The sequence below is a fragment of the Bos indicus x Bos taurus genome, chromosome 24, assembly GCF_003369695.1.
Source record: "Bos indicus x Bos taurus breed Angus x Brahman F1 hybrid chromosome 24, Bos_hybrid_MaternalHap_v2.0, whole genome shotgun sequence".
In the NCBI taxonomy this organism is placed as follows: Eukaryota; Metazoa; Chordata; class Mammalia; order Artiodactyla; family Bovidae; genus Bos; species Bos indicus x Bos taurus.
The window spans coordinates 16,247,859-16,259,019 of NC_040099.1; positions in this window are offsets into that span (position 1 = coordinate 16,247,859).

Genomic DNA, 11,161 nt, shown 5'->3' on the forward strand with positions numbered 1-11,161 from the left:
TTGGAGTAAAAACTGACCTTTTCCAGTCCTGTGGCCACTGCTGAGTTTTCCAAATTTGCTGGCATATTGAGTGCAGCACTTTCACAGCATCGTCTTTCAGGATTTGAAATAGCTCAACTGGAATTCCATCACCTCCGCTAGCTTTGTTCTTAGTGATGCTTTCTAAGGCCCACTTGACTTCACATTCCAGGATGTCTGGCTTTAGGTCAGTGATTACACTATCATGATTATCTGGGTCATGAAAATCTTTTTTGTACAGTTCTTCTGTGTATTCTTGCCATTTCTTCTTAATATCTTCTGCTTCTGTTAGGTCCGTAGCATTTCTGTCCTTTATCGAGCCCATCTTTGCATGAAATGTTCGCTTGGTATCTCTAATTTTCTTGAAGAGATCTCTAGTCTTTCCTGTTCTGTTGTTTTCCTCTATTTCTTTTCATTGATTGCTGAAGAAGGCTTTCTTATCTCTTCTTGCTATTCTTTGGAACTCTGCATTCAGATGCTTATATCTTTCCTTTTCTCCTTTGATTTTCTTTAGCACTGGGTATAGTCCTAACCAAAAAGATCTGGTTATCTATATGATACTAGTTAAGTCAAAAGTAGTAGGAGGAATGATAAAGTTCATTATCTAAAGTTAAAAGTAATGATTCCCCATGAAGATATAGTAATTTTGAACAGGTATGTAACTAAAACCATAAGACAAAATTTAAAACGTAAAATTGACAGATTGCAAGTTTATTTAACACTGATACTGCAACTTCTAACATTATTATGGGAATCATTAAGAAACATCTTAAATATTGTCAGGCTATTACTGCACTTGAGTCCATAGGATTCTGTTATTCAGAAGGAACAAAGAAATGGAGGAAGTCATTTATTTTCACAAACGGAAAATATCTTAAAGTCAATACTACAAAAATGACAAAGGTACTGACATTGGTCTTAATTAATGAGACACATAGTGAGAAAATTGATGGAGCTGGAATTTCTTTTATCTTTTCCTTTTCCATTGTTTCCTTTTCAAAATGTTTACTAGTGAAAGGAAAAGAGAGAAAGAAAAAAGTAAAGTGTAAATCATACTATTATTGAACAAAATGTTTACAGATCTTCCTTACATATTATACCATAAATGGACTTAAACAGAGTTATAATGTATACTTATTTCTAACTCACAAAGCTCAACCATTTCTGTGTTATTTAAGTTATCACTCCAACCTACTTTTTGATGTGTTACATCTCTATTTTCAGAGACAAAATTTGACTATCAAATATTTACATAATAATAAAAAGTCATGTTAACTCACAAAATGATCTACACTTTCAGTTGTAATATAGTGATAAATGATATCAGTCCTAGAAGTAGATGTTCTCACTTTTATTATCTGTGGTACTCCATGCTTCCAGGGCATTACTAATGGGAATGTCCAGAGCCTACTGTACTAGAAACAAACAAAAAAGCAAAAATATTTAATAAACTATAAAAATGTTGAAAGGAACTGCTAAAGACCCCCAAATAAAAACTACTACTTTCTCAGTGTAAGCATGATTGTACAATTCACACAGTTTTTTTCCTAGGATACTTGAGTGATATGAATCACACATCCAATTCAGTTCAGTTCAGTCACTCAGTCGTGTCTGACTCTTTGCAACCCAATGGACTGCAGCATGCCAGGTTTCCAAATTCATGACCAACTCCTGGAGCTTGTTCAAACTCATGTCCATCAGGTTGATGATGCCATCTAACCATCTCATCCTACCTTCCCCTTCTCCTCCTTCAATCCTTCACAGCAGCAAGGTCTTTTCCAATAAGTCAGTTCTTCCCATCATGTGGCCAAAGTATTAGATCTTCAGCTTCAGCATCAGTCCTTCCAATGAATACTCAGGACTGATTTCCTTGAGGATTGGCTGATTTGATCTCCTTGCAGTCCAAGGGACTCTCAAGAGTCTTCTCCAACATCACAGTTCAAAAGCATCAATTCATCAGTGCACAGCTTTCTTTATGGTCCAACTTTCATATCCATACATGACTACTGGAAAAACTGTAGCTTTGACTAGATGGACCTTTGTTGGCAAAGTAATGTCTCTGCTTTTTAATATATTTTCTAGGTTTGTCATAACTTTTCTTCCAAGGAGCAAGTGTCTTTTAATTTCATGGCTGCAGTCACCATCTGTAGTGATTTAGGAGCCCAAGAAAATAAAATCTGTCACTGTTTCCATTGCATGTCCATGTTCCATCAAAATGCATATGCCAAAGCCCTAACCCCTTATGTAATGTTATCCAGAAAATGGACTTTTGTGAGGTAATCAGATCATGAGGATGGAGCCCTTGAGAGTGGTATTTGTGCCTTTATAAGAAGAAAATTAAGAACTAGCTCACACTTTCTCTGATAAGTGAGGATAGAAGAAGAACTCAGACATCTTCAACCCCAAAAAGGGTTCTTCATGGAATTCAGCCATCGTGGCACCCGGATTTAGATTTTTCACCTCCAGACTTGTGAGAAATAAAATTCTGTTTTTTTTTTTTTTAAGCCATCTGATATATGAAAATGTGTTATGGAAGCCCAAATGGACTAACACACTGGTACAAGAATTCTGTGGAGAAGGAAATGGCAACGCACTCCAGTATGCTTACCTCGATAATCCCCATGGACAGAGGAAGCTGGCAGGCTATACTCCATGGTGTTGCAGAGAGTCGGACACGACTAAGCAACTAACACACACACACACACACACACACAAGAATTTTGAAGACATATTGTTGTGTAGAGGAGGAATTGGGTAATTTCACTTCTCATTTCTTGGACATTTACATAGATATCTCCAAGTGACAGCTTTTATTACAGCAGAAGACTAAATAATTTATAATAATCAGAGTAGCTTCCTTTATACTAATCAAAATATATCCTTTTCTAGGATTGTATCTCATGTTTTAGTTGTCAAGTATTAACATAAACTTGATGACAGATACTATGGCTTTCAGAACTCCCTAGAAAAAAGGAAACCAAGAAGAAAAGAGAGAACTTTGGGATGTATAGTTAATATGAGACTGAGGAAACATTATGTCCTTTTATTTAAACAATATCAGAAGTTACCAAAACAGGTTCATCATGTTTATTTGTATACCATTATCCCATTGCAGAATACACAGGATGCTATATATTTAATTAGAGCTCAGTATCTTTTCTACAGAGCTTCCTAGGTGGTGCAGTGATAACAAATCTGACTGCCAATGCAGGAAATGGAAGAGATGTGGGTTTAATCTTTGGATTGAGAAGATCCTCTGGAGTAGGAAATGGCAACCCATTTCAGTATCCTTGTCTGTGAAGATCCACGGATAGAGAAACCCGGTGGTCTACAGTACACAGGATTGCAAAGAGTCAGACATGACTGGGCACACATGAGCACTCTTCTACAAGGCACTTTGCTCACCTCTTCACAACCTTTATTATTTTATATTTGAAATGCCTCTTCATATACTTCGAGATTCTTCTCCCCATCAAGAAAAGGCTGTCATGTTGCAAAGTGTCTATTATCAGGTGTGTCTAATGAAAAAAGAAAAAAAAAAAATGAATGGACTTGGGTTTCTAGTTCAACATGTAGGGAGATTGGAAGTCAACCCTTTATCCTAAAAACAAGTAAAAAACTGAACAGATGGAAAACTCAACAACTCTCCTTGGATCATAAGAGAAGGGAGGACACAGGGCAAGCTATTGCCGCCAAGACTGGAGAGATATACAGATGAATACAGAGAATTACAATTACCATCCACCACAGAAACCAGTGCCAGGTAGGAAAACTTGACCTCAGATAGAAAAATTGCAGGAGACTCAGTGTAGACAACTCTGAGAGTTAAAATACTTAGGGAGAACCAATTATAGAGGTCTGCTACAGTACTGTAAGATTCACCTCCAGGAACTAAACTAGGTCCCCAAAATAAACATCAGGAAAAAAAAAAAAAAGTCTACTTAGCCTTTCAGCAGGAAGAGGAGAAAATTAATCATTTTGAAACATATCAGAACATTTTGTTCTTGAAAAGACTGTCCCTTAGGAGAAACTAGTTAGCCAGAGTATAACCTTCTGGATTATTTTCTGAGTCTAACTGAAACCTGAAGGGAGGAAAGTAACCAACACCAGTTAGTTCAAGTATCACTTCTCAGCTCCACCTGGGAAAAGAAAATCCTCAACTACTGGCCCTTCTAAACTTCCCTATAGAAGAAGGAAAACACAAATCAGCCCACTGTGGCTATCCTGTCTTATATTAAGGGAGAGAAAAATTGAGAAACATTTGCCAAGTGCACAGTTCTGAGGCATAGACTCAACTAAAAGACTCAGATTTAATCTTTGGACTATAGAACATTTCTCTTTTCGAAGCTCCTTTTTACATCTTACTGGAAGATCTAGCTAATGCAGTAAGACAATAAAAGGAACTACAAATTTTAGATAACAAGATGGGAGAAATAGAACTCTTCTTGTTTGTCAATGACATATTCATAAACAACAACAACAAAAATCTCGAGAAATAATAAGCAAGTAATAGCAAGGTTTCAGGATACAAGGTTAAAGTATAAAAGTTAATCACTTTCTTATATATCAACAGTGAACAAATGGAATTTGAAATTAAAATATATATATATATATATATATCTCATTTATATTGACAGCTGCCCCAATGAAATGCCTAGGTATAACTATGTTAAGAACTATATAGTTAAGAACTATATAAAGAAAGGGCTTCCCGGGTGGCTCTGTGGTAAGGAATAGCCTGCCAAAGCAGGAGATGCAGGTTCAATCCATGGGTTGAGAAGATTCCCTGGAGAAGGAAATGACAACCCATTCCAATATTATTGCCTGGGAAATCCCATGGATAGAAGAGCCTGGTGAGCTATAGTTCTTGGGGAAGCAAAAGAGTTGGACATGACTAAGTGACTAAACAACGACAACAACAATATAAAGAAAGTTACCAAACTTTGAAGAACAAAATCACATAATTAAAGTGAAGGTATATTCTGTGTGTATGGATAAGAAGACTCACTATTGTCAGATGTCAGCTCCTGAATCTATAGATTCAATGCAATACCAATCAAAACCCAGCAAACTATTTTGTCAATATTGACAAACTTTCTGAAGTTTAAATGGAGAAACAAAAGACCCATAATAGCTGAAAGAGAGGAACAAATTTGAAAGACTGACATTACTCAACTTCAAAACTTATTATAAACCCACAGTAATTAAAACAGTGTGCTTTTGGTGAAAAATAGACAAGTAGATCAATGGAATTGAGGAAAAAGACCATTGATAGACTCACATAAATATAGTAAATGATTTTCGACAAAGTAGAAAAGACAGTACAATGAACCAAAGATAACCTTTTAAAAAAATGGTTCTGGAACAACTGAATTTTCAAATTAAAATAATGAGTCTAGATATAGATATTATATCCTGCACAAGAATAACTCAAAATGGTACACAATCCTAAACAAATACAAAACGATAAGATTCCTAAAAGATGTTCTTGTTGTTTAGTTGCTAAGTCATGGCCTACTCTTTTGGAACTCCATGAACAGTAACTCACCAGGCTTTTCTGTCCATAGGATTTCCCAGGCAATAATACTTGAGTGGGTTGCCATTTCTTCTCCAGGGTACCTTTGCAACCCAGGGATCAAATCCATATCACCTGCTTGGCAGGCAGCTTCTTTATCACTGAGCCACCTGAGAAGCCCTCCTAGAAGATAACATAATAGAAAATCTAGATGACCCTGGGTATGGCAATGATGTTTTTAGATACAACATCAAGAGCATGATCCATAAAAGAAATGCAGATGAACTGACTTCATCAAAATTAAAACCTTTAGCTATGTGAATTTCAATATCAAGAGAATGAGAAGATGTCATAGACTGAGAGAAAATATTTGCCAAAAAAAAGCAACAACATAGAAAAATATTATACAAAATATGGAAAGAACTCCTAAAATTTAACAATAAAAATAAAAGTAGCCTAATTACAAAATTGGTTAAAATCCTGAACAAATAGCACCAAAGAAGATATATCAGATCAGATCAGATCAGTCACTCAGTCATGTCTGACTCTTGAGACCCCATGAATCGCAGCACGCCAGGCCTCCCTATCCATCACCAACTCCCGGAGTTCACTCAGACTCACATCCATTGAGTCAGTGATGCCATCCAGCCATCTCATCCTCTGTTGTTCCCTTCTTCTCCTACCCCCCAATCCCTCCCAGCATCAGTCTTTTCCAATGAGTCAACTCTTCGCATGAGGTGGCCAAAGTACTGGACTTTCAGCTTTAGCATCATTCCTTCCAAAGAAATCCCAGGGCTGATCTCCTTCAGAATGGACTGGTTGGATCTCCTTGCAGTCCAAGGGACTCTCAAGAGTCTTCTCCAACACCACAGTTGAAAAGCATCAATTCTTCGGCGCTCAGCCTTCTTCACAGTCCAACTCTTATATAGATGGCAAATAAACATGAAACGAGCCATTGCATACCACATACCATCAGGGAAATGCAAATTAAAACAATGAGATACCATTATTCACCAATTAGAATGCCCAAATCTAGCACATTGACAATACCAAATGCTGAGGATGTAGAACAACAGAACCCTAATTCATTGCTAGAGGAAATGTAATTTCCACTAGCCATTGTTGAAAACAGTTTGGCAGTTTCTTACAAAAGTAAGAAACTGTGAAAAGATATGGGACTTCCTTAGTGGTCCAAAGGTTAAGAATCTGCTTGCTAATACAGGAAATACTGGTTCAATCCCTGGTCTAAGGAGATTCTTCATGCCATGGGGCAACAAATCCCATGCATCATTACTACTGATGTCTACATACTCTAGAGCCATACACCCCAACTACTGGAGCCTAAGGGTCATAGAGCCTGTACACTGAAGCAAGAGAAGCCACCACAACAGGAAGCCTGTGTACCACTACTATAGAGAAGCCCCTGCTCACCCTGCACAGCAAGAAAGATGCAGCACAGTCAAAAATAAATACATAAACAAAAAAATTAAAAAGAAAAGACACAGAGGAATGTTAATTGTGTATTATTAAATGAAAGAAGCCAATCTGAAAAAAAATAGAAAAACTACATAGTAAAAGTTTACAGCTACCACATATGACATTCTTGGTAAAACTATGGAGATAGTAACAAGATCAGTGGTTGTCAGAGGCTGAGGTAGAAGAAAGGTAAATATATGGAGTACAGAGGATTTTCAGGGCAATGAAGATATTTTGCATGGTGCTATAGTGATAGATACATTCCACTGTGTGTGTGGGCATGCTCAGTCACTTCAGTCATTTACAGCTCTTTGAGACCCTATAGAATGTAGCCCGCCAAGCTCTTCTGTCATGGGATTCTCCAGGTGAGAATACTGGAGTGGGTTGCCATTCCTTTCTGAAGGGTAACTTCCCACACCAGTGATCGAACCCAGGTCTCCTGCATTGCAGGTGGATTCTTTACCACTTAGCCATTTTGGAAGCCCCATACGGCATTGTACTTTTATCTAAACTAACAGAATATATAAGAGCAACAGTGAACATTAATGTAAACTAAGAACTTTGGGTGATTATGATATTCAATATAAGATTACCATTTGTTAGCATGTACCATTCTGATTTGTTGTTCAGTCGCTAAGTCATGTCTGACTCTTTGCAACTCCATGGACCGCAGCATGACAGGCTTCCCTGTCCTTCACTATGTCCCAGAGTTTTCTCAAGCTTGTGTCCACTGAGTCAGTGATGTCATCCAATCATCTCATCCTTGTCTGCCCCTTCTCCTCCTGCCCTCAATCTTTCCCAGCATCAGGGTGTTTTCCAATGATTCAGCTCTTCCCATCAGATGGCCAAAAGAATGGAGTTTCAGCTTCAGCATCAGTCCTTCCCATGAATATTCAAGATTGATTTCCTTTAGGATTGATTGGTTTGATCTCTTTGCAATCAAAAGGACTCTCAAGGGTGTTCTCCAACATCATAGTTTGAAAGCACCAATTATTTGGTGTTCAGCCTTCTTAATGGTTCAACTCTCATATCTGTACACAACTACTGGAAAAACCATAGCTTTGATTATACAGATCTTTGTCATCAAAGTGATGTGTCTGCTTTTTTTTTTTAAAGGTAAACTAGAATTTAATGAACATGTTCTATCACATTCTTATCACAGACACCATGGAGTGAATTATCTAAGATGATTTCCTTAAATCCTCAAGGAAGAATATAGCTAAATGGATTGTTGTTTGTTTGTTTTTTTGTCATAGATAAGACCTTCTCTGTGTTTTATACAATTTTTACTCCCCTTTTAAATCCAATCATTTACTCATTTAGGAATAAAGACATGAAGAAAGCAATAATAAAAATAAAGACCAAGAATGTGAGTTCCAGATCAGCCTTTTAACTTAAATATTACAATCATCAAAGGCATCATCATTGTTGTTGTCATTGTAATCATCATCCAGAGACACAGGGATAAGTCATATTTTGGGAAATTATTACTTTTGGGAGGGGGGTTCAGGATTGGGGACACGTGTACACCAGTGGCAGATTCATGTTGATGAATGGCAAAACCAATACAATATTGTAAAGTAAAAAAAAAAAAAAAAAAAAGTAAATGCATGCAAAGTGCCTTAGACATGGTTAGAACTCAACCAACAGTATTTTAAAATCTAAGAATTTATAGAAAAATTTAAAATCACAACATAAATGGATGATAATATGTTGGAATGATTTGCACTTAGGTGTACAATTCAGAATGCTTTGTTGCATATATGCTTACCTCTGCTTTTTAATATGCTGTCTAGGTTTGTCATAGCTTTCCTTCCAAGGAGTAAGTGTCTTAATTTCATGGCTGCAGTCACCATCTGCAGTGATTTTGTGGCCCAGGAAAATAAAGCCTGTCACTGTTTCCACTTTTTCCCCTTCTATTTTCCATTAAGTAATAGGACCAGATGTCATGACATTCGTTTTTTGAATTTTGAGTTTTAAGCCAGCTTTTTCACTCTCGTCTTTCACCTTCATCAAAAGACTTTTTAGTTCCTCTCCGCTTTTTGCCCTTAGAATTATGTCATCTGCATATCTGAAGTTGTTGATTTTTCTCCTGGAAATCTTTATTCTAGCTTGTGATTCATCCACTCATTCATTCATTCATTCCATGATAGGGAATATTAATAGGGGAGACTACTTTTCTTGGGGCAGTGAGTATATGAGACATTTTTGTACCATTCTGTTTTGCAATGAGCCTAAAATTCCTCTAAAAATGTTTAAAAAATTTATAAGTGCTTTGACAAAATAGGACAGAGAAGGGAAAGTATTTTAAGTCAATAAAACCTAAGAATAGCCACTCTTGTTACTATTTTTAAGTTAAGTGCTTCCTTTCAATATACTGGGCTTCTCTGGTGGCTCAGCTGGTAAAGAATTCACCTGCAATGTGGGAGACCTGGGTTTGATCCCTGCGTTGGGAAGATACCCTGAAGAAGGGAATGTCTACCCACTCCAGTATTTTGGCCTGGTTGGCAGGCTACAGTCCATGGAGTCACAAAGAGTTGGATATGACTGAGAGACTTTTACTTTCACTTTCAGTACACTGTGTTACCCATTGGAGAGAGCAGTTTAGGCTAAAGCATTTAAACTTTGTCTTCTGAGCTCCCACAGCTAGAGGCCCAAGAATGGAAACACCAGAATGGCCACATTTCTCTGAGGCAAAGTTCTTTCTCAATGGTCCTACTTATCTCTCAAAGGTACATGTTCAGGGGACTTCCCTGTGATCCAGTGATTGAGACTCTGCCCTTCCAGTGCTTTCGCTGCAGCCCGTGCAGATTTGATCACTGGTTGGGGAACTAAGATCCCACATACCTTACAGTGCAACCAAAGGGAGCAAAAACAAGAAGTACCTGCTCATGTAGTGTTATATTTTCTTTTTTTTAATATAAATTTATTTATTTAATTGGAGGCTAATTACTTTAGAGTATTGTATTGGTTTTGCCATACATCAACATGAAGTGTTATATTTTCAAAAGAAAATACAAAAATTTTCAAAAATAAAATGAATATAGGTAGATTGACTTCTCTTAATTTCACTGGGCAAGAAAGGGCTGGCAATGCCCAGTTGCACATAAGATAGCTTCTTGTCTTCTCCTAATTATTTCTGTGACTCATTAGCTCCTAGAGCCTGAAGAATTTACACCATGTCTGAAGGCTTGTCTCAGCTACTTCCTTTTATTTCTTGTGCTATTCCCCCTCTCTCCCACCCATTAAACCCAGCATATATGTACTTTATCACTTCCTATGAAGTGTCTATTATTGCCTTGCTCTATGACATCTAGGTATCAGGAGCCACTTGAATGAAACACTAATGAACAGGTAATTGAACGCTATGAAAAATATTGGAATTCTTATCCTTAATGACAAGATTGATTTAGAATAGAACTTGAAAATGAAGTCGAAAGCCTGAATTGTTTCAGCAAAATCTCTTTCTCTCAAAATAAATAGACAGTAGACAAATAGATAGATGATGGACAAACAAACATATAGATATGAAAAACAGCAAGTATATTTGTGTTGTTGGGCCAAGATTGGAGAACAAGATCCTTTTTAACAAATCATAAATTCTCGTTGCCCACCAACACCACCTTTACCAATTGACCTGCAGCCAATTCAGCTCACACATTTTATTACTTTCTTGAACTCTGTGCATTTAAGTTTGAGGCTCCTGGTTTTGTGTATTCAACTGGATAATTGCAGTTAAAAAAAAAAAAAACTAACAAAGAAAAGGATTCATTAAAATAAAATATATTACATGCAAACTCATGAATCAAAAGTAAAACTTAAAACAAATTAATAGACCAAAAAGTCCACAAAAGGTAGTATTTTCCAAACTGTATTGAGGATGTACAAGAAAAAAATGATTCCAACAGCCAAAATATCTAGGAACACTAATTTAAAAAAAGGAGAATTGACAAAGTGTTTTTTTTTAATTGTAGTATTTCACATAGTCTGAAATGAATTAATGTGTAATTTGAGTCATAAAAGTATCTTCAGGGGTGTGTGTGTTCAGTGCTTCATACGTATATTTTGTAATGAAATCTTTATGTATGTGCATGCATGCAGTACCTTCTGGAATGAGTGTTTTTTGAACCATTCTTTAACTCCTCTCCTTGG